Here is a 17,509-nt window from a genome sequence, read left to right as displayed (position 1 = left end):
ACAGACATGAGGAACACGATGCGTGATTAATTTGCCTGTTGCTTTTGATGAAGGCAGCAGATAAACTTTGCACTGCCTACTCATTTAAATGATTGTGGCATGCAACCAGTGCTAAGTGTGCTGTTGAGTAGCCAGACACCTATGCAGGGGACGCAAAATCACAAGAGGCTAGAGCGAGTGCAAGCTAGCTCAAAAAGGGAAGGCGAATTCTGGCTGGAATGGGTTCTAAACATCATTGTAAAATCACACCTGGGAATGATACAAGAATCAGATAACATGGCAGAGAGCAAGCACCATGATTTTCCAATGCTCATTGGAGGCCTTGGTCGAGGAGATGCAAGAGGAGAGATGTCATCCAGGCCATGGGCCGGGAGGCTCTCCGGACAAACTCGCTTCCTCCTCTTGTCGCAATCTCTTCTGATTTATAAGCTGCAGCTACAATCTCCCCTTACTACAACCCTGATTTTGTGCCTTTCTCCCTTCAGATACCTGGCTAAGCAGCGGTGAAAGAAGAAGGAGGTGGAAGAGCAAGAAAACAGTGATGATGAAGAAACATCATCATTCACTCTCATAACCACAGCCAGCAGATACTGACACTGCACATATTTGAGAATATCGCCTAGGGGCAGGATCTGCACATGGTGAGACATTAGGCATGAGTGGGCAGCTGCCAGAGCAGGGACAAGAGTAGAAGGGTGAGATTGCACAAGAGTTCTGCTGCAGAGAACTCAGAAGAGGACTTTGATGGGGTAGTATATAAATAGAGGCTGAAGGGTATGCACAATTAAATGTTTGGCACATTGGCAGGCCTGGCAAAAAGCTTGCACTCAATGTCAAGAAGGGTGGAGGAGTCCAGCTCCAACATGCCACAGAGCATGGAGCCTACCCACTCCAGCATGGAAATGGTGGCTAATTCCATGAGAACACTTGCAGACCCCTCCGTAAAGCATGCCTAATGGCCAATGTCTCAGCTTCCATTGAAGCACAAGCAGAAGTCACACAACATCTGGGTGCTGCAGTGGAAGCTCAGGCTGAAGTCATGCAAGTTCAGCTTGCTGCCACACAAACTCGGGACGCAACCATCATAGCTGCAGATACCAGTATTCAAAGAGACTTGCAGGGTATCACAACAGTCCAGCGATCTGTCATCCAACATATTAGTACAATTGTTGAGGCACCGCCCCCATTGATGTGGCACCGTAGACCATGACCTTGCTGTCTTCTTTCAGAATGAGAGCATCGATCCTATGACAGCACTCATCCTCCCACCACCGTCATTTTGTGAGTACGCTTGCCATTGCCTGTCAGTCAGCCAGTCCAGGCTGCAGCACTTATGCCAAGGTGGTGCAGTCTGAAGCAGGGCCGTCTGAGGTCGGAACTGCTCAAGATCATCCTACGAGGCCATCTGCAGTCTTCCTTTCTGAAAGTCAGCAGACTTCCAGCAGCCATGCTGCAGCCACTGGGTGACGCTGAGTTGTTGCTCTAGAACAGGCAAAGGAACATGGAAGACAGGCGCTATGGGTTTGCACAAGCGTGATCAGTTGATTCCTGTGTGCAGTAAGGCAGTGTTTGATTTATAATTTGGCTTGACACATGTCATGGTGCCTTTTATTTCAGCATTAGTCAAGAGGCCACTGTGAGAGTCAGCAACAGAGGGAAGATAAGGTGAGGGGCTGTTGGTGTATGGGTAATTGAGGCTGTGTTCACTGGTCAAAGGAGTTGATCACAAACAGCTCAGCCAGAAAGATTGCCTCCTCCCTCCCTTCCTCCTCTCAGCTGGTTGCTATGCAGCTGGTTGCAAGGGCTGCTTCCTCATGATGGCAAGGTTATGCAGCATGCAGCAGACCGCGCCAAACCTTGACATGCACTCTGCTGAGTACTGCAGGGCTCTTCCAGAGTGGCTCAGGTATTAGAAGTGTTTCTTAAATCCTCCATTGATCTGTTTGATCACATTTTGCATGGCAGCATGGCTTTTGTTATATGCGTGCTGCCCATGTGTGAATGGCTTGTGCATCAGAGCCATGAATCATGTCATCAGCAATATCTCCTTACTAGTAGCCACCCACTAGTTTGATGTGGCGGCTTAAATACAACTGGTACAACAGACTGCTGCAGAATGAAGGCATCATGAATGCTTTCAGGACACTGAGCATTGACCTGCATAATCTGCTGCATTTGGTGGTACATCAGCTGGGCATCAAGGGAGCAGAATCCCTTCTGGATCATTATGGGAGCATAATGGCACCCATAGTGCTGAAGAAACAGGTGCTAAGCATCTGAGTTTTGCAGTTCTTGACTTTAAAGTAAAGCTTCATGTTCCACACACGCAATTTGGTTGTGAAGTTTTAAAAGCAGATGCTGTCAAAAGCTTTAGACAGGGCAATTTTTACAATCCATTGAAATATTTGCTAAATCCAAATCTGCAGCATTTGAAGTGATATTCTTTTCCAGTGCATGTGTCAAAAGTGGCAAGCAGCACAAACAAGACTCAATATTCAGCAAGGCATCAGTTCTCTCACACTAGTGTAGTTTGATGAAACTTGGCAAACTAACCCTGGAATAGCAAAGTGGCCTGGCAATATTTAAGTCTAGACATTCATTTCACTAACGTGCTCACGGATTTAAGTCCTGCTGGAAGCTGATACTACGCTCTGCCAGCTGTGCTTACATTGTATGTTTTATGGTAAAAACTCTTCAACTGCTCAAGACTGAAAATTCAGCATATTTGGCAGTGGTGTCACTTGTGTTTAAATCCAGGGTCATTGACCTCTGAATAATGACCAGAGATGCAGCCTCTTCAACAATGTAATTGCTTTTCTTCAATTTGCAGATGACAATCAGACTTCAAATGAGGGTCGCACATCAGGATTAGCATACGTGAGAGAAAGAGGACCTTGTCTCCCTCTTCTTAACCCAATTTTGAGACCTCATAAAGCATTCTACCCAAAATGCACATTTGACGTGCATTTAATCTTTTTTTTTTCCTCCCTCAAGACCTCGGGAAGATGGAGCATTGGGACGGGAAGGAGGAATAGCAGTGAAAGTAAGGATTACAAAAGTGAGGACAAAGCTCAAGCCCACATCAGCCAATAAGTCTAAGGGGCATGTCACTGAATATTAAACATCACACCCAACTCTTTTTTGCCAGCTATTCCAGGACAAGAAATCCTGTTAACAAGCACAAGTATTACAGATGACCACACCAATTGCATTGAAGATTTTACAATAAATGCATAAATGCTAAAAATGGCATCAGCCATCTCACCGTGGTTGAATTGTGCGTCTTTCCAGCCAATCATAGAACAGTTCTGACAGCGATCATGCCAAGATTCAAATCCCAGAACTTCCCACAACTTGATGGCGGTACGTCATAGCAAGCAATCTGCAATGGAAGAAAAATGGTAGAAAGTAGAGAGAAAAATGTATCAAAATAAACGCTATTGTTAATTCAATAGTTCAGTTCACTGACCAGGAACAATATTGTGCAAAATTGAACCAGTAGTAATTTCGCCAATGAAAATGCACAGATTTTATTGAATTAATTATTTCATTATAAATATATTGGTTATCACAGTATCACAGATAATTGCAGCGTAATTTGGCAGGTGATAAAAAAAATCTCGTCCTCAGTACACATCGAAAATCACGGAATGCTGCTTGCACCATTCGCTCTCAATGAAAGTTTGTAGGTTCAAACCCAGTCCAAGACTTGAGCACCTAATCTAACTGACACTTCACTGCAATACTAAGCAAGTGCAGTATTGTTGATGGTGCTGCCTTCTGTCTGTATAGCTGGATGTAGAAGATGCTCTTCAACTATGTGAAGAAGAACACGGAAATTTCCTGGTTTCATGGTAAACATCCATCCCTCAACCAAAAACAAAGTAACTGATCTGCCACCTCATTTGCAGTTTGTGGGATCTTGCTGTGCACAAATTGATTACCGCAATCATCCACAAAACAGGGAATGCACTTCAGAAGTAATTCACTGGGTGTGAAGTATGTTTGGATGTTTCGAGGGTGTAATAAGGTACCAATGTAAAAACAAGCTCTTTCTTGACATCCTAAAAGGTTTTGTTTTGTAGGCCACCGTTTATTTTAATTGCATTTCATGTATTCCAAAAACACACTTATTCATACTTTGCAAGAATTCAAAGCTGAAATTTTGTAAAATGGATAATACATGAGTGGCCAAGATAATCAACAAGTGCCTAAATTTGCATTGAATTTTTTGCAGCTTAAGGGTTGCAATTCTAGTTGTACTTGCTGCTAAATTGACATACTTTTATGTCCCTATGTGTAGAATTTAGTACAACCCGCCAAAATGTGTTTCATGGCGGGAAGGGCTATAGAAGCGGGTGGGAGCAGGCAAGGAGGAATCCTGACGGCAGAAACTGATGGGCAAATTAAACAGCTAGCGGGAAGTCTGCGAGGCGGCATAACTGCATTAGCGTGGAAGGAAGCCAATTTAAATAAGTAAGAAGGCTATTAACATTCATTTGCATGCTATTGAATGGTATTGCACATGCTTTTGGGTTAAGCGAGTGGCAAATGGGCCATCAGATCCCTAACAAGTGAAAGCTGGTAGTGTTGAAGGGGGAGGTGAAAGGCCAGCCGTTTCACTGCTGCCTTCCATTGGAGGGTGGAAGGAGTTCGTAATGTTGTTGCGTGAGCACAGATCAGAGGGGGAAGGCCTGATGCAACAGCCTGAGGGACACAGATCAGAGAGAGAGGGGCTGACGGAACAGTCTGAGGTGCATAGATCAGAGGGAGAGGGGCTGACGGAACAGTCTGAGGTGCATAGATCAGAGGGGGAAGGGCTGATGGAAAAGTCTGAGGAACATAGATCAGAGAGAGAGGGGCTGACGGAACAGTCTGATGTGCATAGATCAGAGGGAGAGGGGCTGACGGAACAGTCTGAGGTGCATAGATCAGAGGGGGAAGGGCTGATGGAAAAGTTTGAGGAACATAGATCAGAGAGAGAGGATCTGACGGAACAGTCTGATGTGCATAGATCAGAGGGGGAAGGCCTGATGGAAAAGTTTGAGGAACATAGATCAGAGGGAGAGGGTCTGATGGAACAGTCTGAGGTGCATAGATCAGAGGGGGAAGGCCTGATGGAAAAGCCTGAGGAACATAGATCAGAGGGGGAAGGCCTGATGGAACAGTCTGAGGAACATAGATCAGAGGGAGAGGGGCTGATGGAACAGTCTGAGGTGCATAGATCAGAGGGGGAAGGCCTGATGGAACAGTCTGAGGAACATAGATCAGAGGGAGAGGGGCTGATGGAACAGCCTGAGGAACATAGATCAGAGGGAGAGGGGCTGATGGAACAGTCTGAGGTGCATAGATCAGAGGGGGAAGGCCTGATGGAACAGCCTGAGGAACATAGATCAGAGGGAGAGGGGCTGATGGAACAGTCTGAGGTGCATAGATCAGAGGGGGAGGGGCTGATGGAACAGTCTGAGGTCCATAGATCAGAGGGGGAAGGCCTGATGGAACAGTCTGAGGAACATAGATCAGAGGGAGAGGGGCTGATGGAACAGTCTGAGGAACATAGATCAGAGAGAGAGGGGCTGATGGAACAGTCTGCGGGACGGAAATCAGAGGGGGAAGGCCTGATGAAAAAGCCTGATGAACAAGATCAGGGGCAGAGAGGCTCATGGAACAGTCCGAGGAGCATAGATCAGAGGGCGAGGAGCTTATGAAACAGTCTGAGGGGCACAGATCAGGGGAGGGCCTGATGCAACAGTCTGAGGGACACAGGTCAGGGGAGTGCCTGATTGAACAGTCTGAGGGGCAAATGTTGAGGGGAGGGCCTGATACAACAGTCTGAGGGACACAGGTCTGGGGAGTGCCTGATTGAACAGTCTGAGGGGCAAAAGTTGAGGGGAGGGCCTGATGCAACAGTCTGAGGGACAAAGATCCGGGGGAGGGCTGATGCAAGAGTCTGAGGAGCATATGTCAGAGGGGGAGGGCTTGATGGAACAGTCTGAGGGGCATAGAATAGAACATCAAATCCAGGAGTATCAGCCAGGGACATCTTTTGTCAACTTAACCTCAGCACAGCATAACTTCTTTGACATTGGAGCCTGGGTTGTGAGAAAAGTATGACACCATAAAACTGATCCAAGAGCAGCGCAACTTTGCACTATAGAATATAATCACCCATCACTTTTTTTTTATTAAGCATAATCTTACAACACCCTGATATGCAGAAAGATTAATTCCTATGAAGTATATGGCCGAGCCTTCATCAGTTTATAATGGCGACCACAATGTTAGATGAGTGAGCGGAGCAGAGCTGAAGGAGGCGTCTGCAGGTACCTGAGGCGCCATTATCATTGAGAAGGGCCTGCTCCACCCCCCACCTACCCACATAATTGGATGAGCCCCGTGCATCACTTTCCCTAATTGGCCAGTCACTGTGTGATTGCAGTCAGCCCTCCCTGTTCTGCCTGTTCAGGAATCCTGCTGACTTCTGCATCCACCAGTGGGACCTACTCCTGGACTACATTTTGCCCTGTAGTCCCTTGGGATATTTTGTCCTTTCCATTACAAGCCATTGTCTTTCATCCGTTAATGGTATTTCATCTCCATTTCATCCCAGGCTGAAACAGACCCCTCACAACCGCAACATCCTATTTGACCCTGATCTGTGCTTCCAACCTCTTTTGCCCACCATCACAAAGATCACTATCATCTGTACCATTGCCATCTCCAGCCCTGTCTCATCTGCAACACCTGCACTTTTGTTACCCTGAAACTCAACTATTCCAATGTTCTCCTGGCTGGCCTCCCATTTTCCATCCTCCAAAGCTGGAGTTTATCCAAAACTCTGCTGCACATATCCTAACACACAAGAAGTTCCGGTTGTCAATTACCCCTGTGCTTGCTGACCTATATTAGCGTCCGATCCGCCAATGCTTTGATTTTACATTGCTCATCCGCATATGCAGATCCCTCCAGGGCTGTACCCCTCTATGTAACTTCCTCTGCACTGCAACCCACTAAGAGCTCTGCAATCCTCCAAGCCTGATCTCTTGTGTTTCAGTCACTGCTTTCACCCTATCACAGGTGGCATACCTTCGGCTGTATGAGTCCTAAGCTCTGAAATTCCCTCCCTAAACCTCTCTCTCTCTCTCTTCTTTCAAGACCCTCTTTAAACCTACCTCTTTAGGTAAACTTTAAGCCACCCATCTTAATACCTCCATCTTTGATTTGGTGCCAATTTCTGTCTGATTACACTCCCTTTAAGTATCTTGGGACCTTTTCTTATGTTAATGATGCTATACAAATGCAAGTTGTTGTTGAAGTTGTCCATACTTATTCTCTGAAGCAGAGATGAAAATGCACTATAGAAAAGTTTAGCATATTCTGATCAGCATGGGAATAATTACGACATTTTAACTGATCGTATCTTGGCTTTGCACTATGTTTGTGTCACCAACTTCTGAACCAAATCGTCAGTCAACAGCAACAAAGTAAATTTGTTATAGCTAACCTCTGAGAACATCTGGGGACTTTACCAAATGCAGCAAAAGTCGCTATGACTTACATATGTTTTTGATCAAATTATTTGATAATAGTACGGTTTCACCTGTGCCAAGCAGCATGGGTAAGAATCTTGTTGGAAGAGACTGATTCTACAATGGAGCCATTATTTTCCTTTAGTTCTATATTGGAGAGAAACAAAGTTCAAGTTTACTCCATTTCCACTGTACCAAAGTGGAATAGATAGATTCAGTAGAATTGAATAGAATAGATCTCACACAAAAGTCACATCTGGCTCTTTATCAAGTGTCATTGGTCTTATAAAGGATCAGAAAAGAACCCAAACTTCTCCTACACAATAGCCTATATATAAGCACCCTGCTTCTGCTTAAAGCAAGGAGGAAACATTTTACTGATCTACATCAAGTAGAAACAGTGAACCAGCTGAGGGGAAAATTTTCATAAATAATGAAAGACTGAACCTAACAAGAAGGCTAACAAAGGATGGAATCAAGTGTGTTCAACTTGAATGAATAATATGAGTATAAAAAGGGACAGCAATCAAATGAAATTATTTGAAAAGCTGAATTAGCATGGATGAAGGCACGGGTTTTGTCCCTGGAAAAAATTTAAATCAGCACTAACCTTATCTCATGTTTACTGTTATCCAGTATTTTATCCCCTTCCATCCCTTTCCAACACCACCCCCTTCCCACCGGCCTCATGCTATGCTGTTTCAGGTGAAAGGGTTGGCATGCAAGAACTTTTGCATGTTTTCTCCTAATATTGAACACTATCAGCTATCATAAAAGGCTAGCCTGTAGAGTTGGAAAATTCTCTGCATTAATGCTTCCTACCTCCCAACCTCCACAATCTACCTAAGAACCTATAAAATGCATTTCATTTAGGAAAAAGATACAATTGGCAACCAAGTCCGGAATTCCAGGCAAAGGACTGAATGATAATATATCAGTATTAGTATTAATGCCAACTGCATTTATTATGCATAAAGCAATAGTAGGTTCTAAATGTAGATGGAACAGTAGAAGGTTAAACTCACATACAGAAAGTGAGTGCATGACTTATCTGTACAGGAAGTTGCTGAACATTGTACTTGTTGCTGAAATGGAGGTGATCTCATATATCACAATTGGTAAAATCCTATACTTTATAGGTCTCTACCTTTAGTGGAATAAATACAACATTTAGCAACTTCCTATCGAGTCTCTTTTTTCAGCAAAGTTTGGGTTTTAATTTCATATATCTTCTCAAAAATGTGAAACTTATCTTTAACAATGGAATTTTACTCTGTCACAATCATAATTTTATATACTCTTTCTTTGTGATTTTATTGGAATAACTTCCATTTCTAGTACCAAACACCTTCAGGTCTGAAAGTTCTAATTTATTTTGCCTAACAATGTACATCAATGTTATTGTCAGAAGAGTAACTCATATTTGACCAGCATTCTACCAGACCCTAGCCATAGTCAATCAGTGCCACATTCTGGACAGTTTGGTGCTGGGGCCCTATGTCCACTAGAAAATGGATGGTGATTTCTCAAACTCATTTTACATAGATATTTTACAAGACAGGAAAGGCTTTCATGCTATCAGCTTAAGTTGGATTGCAACGCAAGCCCAGCAGGCCAGTGGTCATTATATAGTCCACTGCATCATCCAATTCACCCCCCACCCTCCGGTCAGAATACTATCAAGAAGTGGCATGATAATCATGGTAACAGTCAGCATGATGGTACTGAATTGTTACAGAATGTCAGCCATGTATCAAGCTTTTGCTCATTTTCCCCAATATCTTCTGTGACTTGGTGTCTAATTTCGCTTTTTCAAGTTCCTGTGAAGTGCCTTGGGATATTTTATTACCTTAATGGCACTATATAAATATAATTTGTTGTTCATTTTATTGTAGAGAATGCATGCTTTGTTTGTACAACTATCACCACAGAATGCTCAGCGGCAATTATTAGTTGTGAGTTGCTACAATTACTGCTGGCACTCATTGTTGCCAACCACAGAATTGATGGAATTTGTGCAATTGCCTTGACCTCATACATTATTTCTAGTTATGCTATACATGTTGTAATGCTCATAGCGAAAATTAATCACATGGTGGTAATGTTGAAGATATAGATTGTAGAATATAAATCATGAAATATTCTAGGAGACACATCCCAAAGATTACTTTTCTGGTGAAATGTCAAGATAAGGCAGCATGCTTAATTTATGGTGAAGTTCATCCCCACATTGAAGGAATAAATTTGGAGTATTATTATGAAAGCCCATATAAGGTAGCAGATTGAGTTGTTAGGCAATTTTCCAAAGGGCATAATAGCTAGAAATGACACTCATTACAAATTGATGAGCTGCATGTGAAAGAATGAACAGATGACCATAGAAATCTTCACAACTTCTGCAATTGGAATTGTTGTCAATAAAGTGGTGTGCACTCCAAGTTGAAATCACTACTACTATGTTTTCTCTCTCCTGTCGATACTGTACTTGATAGCCAAACCAACAGTCAATTCACCATCTGGGAAAAGCCTGAGTGTGAATGTAAGCGAGAAGGCCAAGTGGTCACAATAGACCAGTAAGTTATGTGCAGATGCAATAAGTGCTGCACTGTTATTGCAGAGCAAATCAATCAATATCTCTAATAATAATTGTTCGGCTGTCACAAATTTTGAAATGTATGCTTTCTTTTTAGATCTAAGGTTCTTTAGGACATCGCATCTGAGAGATTGTTAACCGGGAGACTTTAATCCATCATTTCAACACATTTAGATGGCAAATGGCTGGCTTCAAAGAGGTCCATGTGTACTTTATGTGTTGATGGATATTCCCAAGCAAATTGTTTAACCATTAATTCACTTTGTTGGATATACTGCTAACATGAAACATGGCATTGTTAACATCACACAAATGTCATTTTGTTGGTGCTACATGTTTAAAAAATGACTGGCTGGAATATATGCAAGGCACCAGTAAAATCCTCCAAATCATTCAATATCATGACCTTATAGGTATGAGTGAGTGCAAATTTTTCCCTCTTCATGCACTTCCAAGGAAATCAGTGGGCAAACCAGAATCTTGCTGCACTCCAATGCTGAAATTCTGACAGTTGGACTGATAAGAGTGATTTGAGTATTTCGTGTAAAACTGCCTACCAAAAGGATACAGCTCAAAGTATAAACCTGATTCTGAAAGTGACATGAACTATTTACTCATGCCATTTCAGCGCTTAGGGCTCATGTCTGTTTAATTCCTGCAGCCTGTTATATCAGCTGAAAAAGGATGATGAGAACACTTGATCTTCTGACAATGTGCATCAAGTAATTTTTTTCCTCTTTAATGTGAGCGGTTTTTTTTTTAAATTCACCTTACCAGCTGTTTAGAGCCTGTAGATGTTCTGGTTTGCAGTTAGTATTTTACCACTCCAAAATGAGGTAACATGGCATATGAAGCTGTTTACTCCAGTAGTAGAGTATTGTAAGTGTGATAGCGTCATGCCCTGGGTCAATGTAAATCTGCAAGAACAGATTACACAAACAGCCCTGGCTCTAGAGCTACGGTGGCCAAGCCTGCTCCCGGGACTGTAAGAACAGGACATGGTACAAAAGTACTTGAAACTGCAACAGGGTGAATGGAATATTTTGCAATGACCTGTTCTGAGGAGGGTGTAACAAAATGCAAATGTCCTAATCAACGATATGGGGAAGAAAACACCAAGACTGAAACAAGAATTTTATATTATCTGTATCCGTAATTATTTCAGATACTATTTAACAGTAGCAGCCCGCAATGATGAAATACTCTCAAAATGTTCTAGTGATCGATGCCAATAACTTTGAAGTTATTGAATTCTATCCAATGCGACTGGTCCATAACCACCATCAATAGCACTTGGTAATCAGCGGATTATCTCTTCTCTCGCCTCCAGTCCCCCACACACACGCGCGCAAAGTACAACCCCATCCAGCATTTCACCCCTGAAATGTCTAAGAATTGAGGGAACTCGGTTAATTCCTTCCATTGGCCCAGGCAGCCTGCTTACAGTGTGCTCTATGGCACAAATTAACAAAGACGAACCTCTCACAAAGTTTCTCATACTTACTAGCCGCCCGATTTTACTATGATGTGTTAAGAGATATAAAACTGAGCACGCAATGCCACAAATTTAACATTGCAATGACCCTTGCACGAAGTAGTGAATTGTTTGAAAGGTCCGTTAAAATCTTAGTTACATTCAAAATATCAATTAACCCCTAAAAGGACGGTTTGCTTACAATGAATTTCAAGCCAGCCACTCAATATAACAATTGATATAACCTTGTGCACGGATTTTAATAGTGACATGTTGAATGTAACAGGACGCATTACCGCGCCAAACAATGTTTGATGTTAAAATTGCAATATACTGTGCAATAAGCACCCAGTATTGTGATCATGTACGAAATCGTTTTTTTTAATCGACGCTACGAGCAAACTCTGTCCACGGAAATGATTTTTTTTATTATTATGCGATATGGCTCAAGAACATGCCCGAAATGGGTAGAAAACACAAGGCTAAACACACTACGCAGCAAATCGCCAAGAATACCGTAACTTTGCACCACAGCTTCTTTCTAGTTTCTTATCGGGTTTAATGAGTTAGGCTAGGCTAAAGGGTGATCCCGAAGGTCATAACGGAAATAAATCTACATTTCTTTCAGCCAGAGATGTGCCACCTTTCCAAAGGTAACCTTCTTGACCGGTGAATCATGCCTTCAGTAGTTCTTTATTTCCCCCATCCAGGAGAAAAATCGAGCAAGAGAGAGAGAGAGAAAGCGAGCGATTGTTCCAGCGATCAAGCTCCCCTCTCTGGTCAAGAGATGCTAATTCACAGGGTTTGAGTCTGTCTGGCGGTGCAATGCTATCATTATCAGGCAAATCAGCCAGGCGTTTAATGGTGGAATCAGGAGACATTTGCACTCCCAGGATCACCATGACATCATATGTGAAACAGCCAAGCATTAGCGCTTGTCAACTGAAGAGGTCTTAACCACTCGACTGATGTCTTGGAAATGGATGTGCACTTCTCTCCCACAGTCCGGAGCAACCACCAGACGCTGGCTAACTTTTCAAGAGAGCGAAAAAAAAAGATGCAGAGACACCATCAATCCACCTCGCCCACCCCCTCCTAGAAAGAAACTGAAACTCCTCGGCGATTTCGTCTCTTTGGTTACACAAAGTAACATTCAGCTCGGGATCAAAGCGCGATAGAAACTCTATGCTTGTTTTATTATGGGCGCGTTATAAACAGAGGAAATTGAGAAAGTGGTGCGTGAACCAAAGCGAGATTTGGGGGGGGGGGGGGGGGGTGCGGGGGGAAATGATCTTTGCATAATTAAAGGCGTGGGGCGTTAAACTGCTGCGCGGTCAAAAAAAGCTGCAGTCTGTAGTCTATTGTGACACGGTGGCTGTAAACACTGAAGGCTGAACTGGCAAAGTGTTAGCAAATGAGGTTTCCCCCCCCTTTCCCCTCCCCAACTGACAGCGCTTCTGTTCAAGGCTTCTCTCTGTCTCCCTACCTCTCTCTGAAATTCCAGCACACTGCCTCACCTGTAAGCAGGCAGGCGGGAAGTTATGAAAGTCGACAGAAAACCTAAAATCCCTCAGGCTAAAAAAAAATCCTGCTATTGTACTTTAATAACCCATGACACCGGCCTCGCAAACGTAAAAGGCTTGGCTCAAACACTTCTCGGCTCTTGGAACACATGCCGCTGAGGTTCCACTGCAGGTCCTCGGTTATATTGTAAATGGTGGGGAGGAGGGGGGTGGGGAGGAGGGGGGCGGGGGGGGGGGTGAAAGTTTTGTACATAAGATGCTTTACCTTCACAATCATGCACGGCCCCCTCCGTATGACTTCGCCTTTGGGCACGACAAGTTTCGTAAGATGTAATGTAAGAGGCTAAAGAGATGAATGTTAATACGATGATGTACATTATGCTTCAACACAATACTGCACGGGGGGGGTTGGGGGGAGATTTACAATACGACGTCAGCGTTACGTTTCAAGCCATGTCTCTTGAAATTAATTAAAACCGTTTGCAGGCGACCCCACGGCGGCGATCAGCCCGGAGAAATCGAAGCCCTTTCCCCTTATGCCTGGGAGCAGTTTGCATATGTGTGTGTGTGTGTGTGTGCATATATGTTGTGCTTTGAAAGGGTGGCGACTGAGACTTTGCGAAGGGCCCCCGGGGGGGTCACAGGGCGCGATCGCTGTTGAAATTCCGTGCACTCTATCATGCGCATTTGTACAGAAGTAGCAACCACCGAGCTGACAAATCACGTATACACCCGCCACTATCCCACACACAACAGTCAAAGCCTCACCAAGAACAGTTAAACAATACGGCGAGTGCCGCTACATCCTCCCACCGACTTATAGCTCCCAGCCTCGGCAACTACTTAGAGGGGAAGAAAACGATCCGTTTTGTTTGCACTTGTTTAAAGACAGAAATATCAAAGAGAGAGAGAGAGAGAGGGAACGGTTGTCAGTGTTAGTGTGGAGTGCAGCTTGGCACTCCTTAATGGACACAGTGATGTGTGGAATAGATGCATTTATTCCGATTATTGTTCCAGTATTTGTGTTGGTCATGTTGGGTGCACGGCTGCAACAGATGGGGGGTGTTGAAAAGTGACCGTTAACCTTTTTTGTCATCGTCCCATGCTCAAAGCAGAGTCTTTCCGAAAACTACTTGCCATTAAATGACTTTTGTGCCAGGACACTTCGGTCATTGCAAACCCTACTCACTTGACTTTTAAAATGAAATGTAACACTACCGGCCGGAATTGTGTTGGCCTAGGGATTAACATATATAAGAAAAATGATATATCCCCCACCCCCCACCACACACACACATTCACACGTTAGAAAGAATTGTTGTAAGTATGAACAGGTGTTTTTTTTTGTTGGTACGACCTGTCTTCTCCCCCACGATAATGCATTTGGTGGTTCTCTTGTAAAATGCTTCCGATCTCATTAGGACATTTCAAACATCTCTAAGTGCCAGGACGTCGCTCGGAGGCTGGTGCGTGGCTCCGAGTCAAAAGTGAGGGTCGATCGGAGTACAAAATGGCAGGTCGCGCAGGCAGTTGCCTGTCTCAAGTTTTGACACATGCCCCGCACTTGGGGCAACCTTGATCTGATTTGGGCAGAGTCGAAAGTCAGGTGCGCGGAGGTTCAGATCCCTGGGCACCGGCAGCAGGAAGCGGTGGGCAAGTGGGGGCGAAGGGATTTCATGCGAGCGGTTCAACAAAGTTAAGTGGATAAAAAAAAATTGGCCAAAAGTTTGGCCAAGTGCCATTTTGCATTGTGAATAACTCTGGAATGTTCACTATTTAAATCGGCTGTTCGTTTCCGAACTGGATTAATTCATTCCCACTGTGTTATTAAGACAGCATTTTTTTTTGTTGTTTAAAATTAAAACGGATAATTTCCATACGCAAGTTCTACAGCGCCATTCAATGGCTTCTCGGCTGCTTTTATTATTTTCTGCTTTTTCCCCTGACAGCCCTGCATATGCAAACGTCACTGGCATGGATATTTAATTATACTGTATTTTTTAATCACGGTGGAAAAGTAGGCCCCGTTGCGCTGCATACAAAGAAACAAAAAAAATAGTACAAACTGACTTTAAATCTCCGCAAATCGCGCACAGGGTCCCCCCCAAATCTCGACAGGATCCGGCGCATCCTTCCTCCTTACCTTAATGTTAAAAGCAAAGCGTTGGAGAAACTCCTGCACGTAAATGAAGCGTTGTAAAAGATTGTGTTCAATGAATAATGAAGCATGTCCACATGATTGACTTGATCATTTTCTTGCACTGAGGGGGAAATAGTGGCACAGCGTGTCACGTTTGTCCTTTAAAGATTGCTCTGCTAACTCTATCGCGCACATCCCAAGAAAGAGTCTTTTATTTAATCTGCCCCTTTCGGGATAAACGCGCTCATTGATACTGATCACAGAACATCACAAGACATTCCCATCTTTTAGCTTTGACTCCCCCTATCTGGTAGGTGAAATGCATTGTACCATTAAAAAGCACTCCATTGTCGTCTTGGCATAATTCACAGCAACTAGATAGGTCTTGCGGCATTTAGCTTTGATGAGCCAAAGCTCAGCCCTTGATATAATAACATACAAAGAATGTTCTATAGTCTACCATGTTTTCCCGACGTAGCGGCTGCAAATATTAACACGGAACAAGGCTGCTGTTGACCTTGAGCTCCTGTAAACACACTTATTTAAATCTAGGTCCTATCATTCTGCCTATACCCACTCTGATTGTCAGACTTGTTATTCAGACATAACACATCTTCCTTTTGACTACCTCTCTGCCAGCGGCAGCTGTACCATTTTCGCTGGATAGAAATTGATCTTTTTTTTTTACAAACTAGTGTCTTACCTTAAAAAAAACACTATGAAAGTATTTTCTCGTCAAGATTCTGAGGTTAAATCCTCATGGACAGTGGGTCACAAGCATCAGTCACAGCTCCGGCGCTTAGGAGAAGTAATCAGCGATAAAATGACGTTGATCTCCACTGTAACCTTGTCGCGTATTTAATGTAAATAAGCCAGTTCTTTTCCCTATCGGTTGCGTATAAACATAAGTGTCTTCAGCCAGAGCTTTAGAAGGCTGGAAACTAACATTATATACGGACCGTATACTGGAGCAACATTTCAAAAATGAAAAATATTTCAAGTGAACATCAAAATATAATTTTCTTAATTAATCACGTAGCTACCAAGGAAATTAGCATACGGTAATTAAACTTCGAGGGGGAAAAACGTCATGGTGGGCTGTGTGCGGTAACAATCCTGGTTCATTTGGAAAGGTCCATCTCGATTTTTCTACCAGTAAACTTCTGGAATAAACTTAAGACTCAGTTAATTGCTGGTTTACTTTCTTTCAGTGCCTTTTAGAGGTGAACGATATGGAAGAAGTGATACAAACGGCAGATTTCCCGCAGTCTGGACGGGTTTTGTTTCTATAGCACTGAATGTAATAGCAAAAGGCTGAATAATGCAATTATGGATTCAGTGTCCCTTAGTTGACAAAAAAAAAGCTGGTGCCTCAATAGAGGCTTTGTTGTGGGATTATATAATGATTGTGCTGTAATTATGGGAAAACGTTTAGTAATAAAAAAAAGTATCAAAATACTCGAATGGGCATCTTGTTGTAAAGCGTGTGCTTGAATGTAACATTGGTAACATGCTAAGAACAAACACGCATGATTTTGAAGGCTTGACAATGAATAAAGGCTCGTCTGATGCGCATGATTAAAGTCAACAGACAGATCATTCAAGATGTCGAATTGCACCGTGTCATTCAGCCTTCTTGCAGGTAAACCTGTTCCCATCTTTGAATGGCTCATACAAATTAAAATCTGGAAGCAATTGCATTGTGTGTGCGTGTTACATCCCATAAGCATACACTTTCATAAACCCCGCTGACATAAGCAAAATTAAAGGGAAACTAAAAAAAAAGAACTATGCCAACAGAAATTATATTTGTCAAACTTCTTCATATTTTGTGAGGCATAAAAGCGCTGAAATGGGAGTTCTTAACTCCGAACATAAATGTCTACCCCAGTAACTACTTCATCTTTTTTGGAAGTTGCCAGTGTTGAAGTGAGCATTGTTTATGGATTTGCTGATTTACAGTGTTCAACAAAACCTTGATCGCTATTGAATCAAATGCAGACTTCCAAGGTCAGGGACAACCTGTAAAAGCTCATGTACGGCCATTACACAAAAAGTTGATTCCCAACTTATGCGAGGGGATAAAAACAATCCAAGGCGGGGGGGGGGGGGGGGGGGGGGGAGTGGAAATAAAGTCAATATTCACACATAGCACGTGGACTGTTACAACCCATATCTTCCCACGTACTCCAAGTTCACATTTTGCAGAGGTGTCCGCTTCAAGAATATAACTTCCCTTTAAAAATGCTC

The 17,509-nt window shown here is 43.2% G+C and overlaps 1 protein-coding gene across 5 annotated transcripts in view; it reads right to left on the bottom strand.

The window, feature by feature from the left end:
- znf536 (zinc finger protein 536) overlaps positions 1-16,799 on the bottom strand; it is a 559,031-nt gene extending 542,232 nt beyond the window's left edge. The window contains exons 1-3 of one of the 5 annotated variants that reach the window (XM_078544382.1): positions 15,963-16,799; positions 15,263-15,380; positions 3,266-3,382 (exon numbers count right to left, since the gene is read on the bottom strand). The gene's annotated coding sequence lies outside the window, so the exon portion shown is untranslated. Of the gene's footprint in view, positions 1-3,265; positions 3,383-13,384; positions 13,516-15,262; positions 15,942-15,962 lie in introns of those variants that run through there. The other 4 variants (XM_078544384.1, XM_078544387.1, XM_078544381.1 and 1 more) reach the window with 4 other exon arrangements.
- Between the last annotated feature and the right edge of the window lie 710 nt (positions 16,800-17,509).

The sequence above is a fragment of the Cetorhinus maximus genome, chromosome 6 (assembly GCF_964194155.1).
Source record: "Cetorhinus maximus chromosome 6, sCetMax3.hap1.1, whole genome shotgun sequence".
Taxonomy (NCBI): domain Eukaryota; kingdom Metazoa; phylum Chordata; class Chondrichthyes; order Lamniformes; family Cetorhinidae; genus Cetorhinus; species Cetorhinus maximus.
Note: the sequence above shows the minus strand (reverse complement) of the source record. Positions and strands in the feature narration are given on the sequence as shown.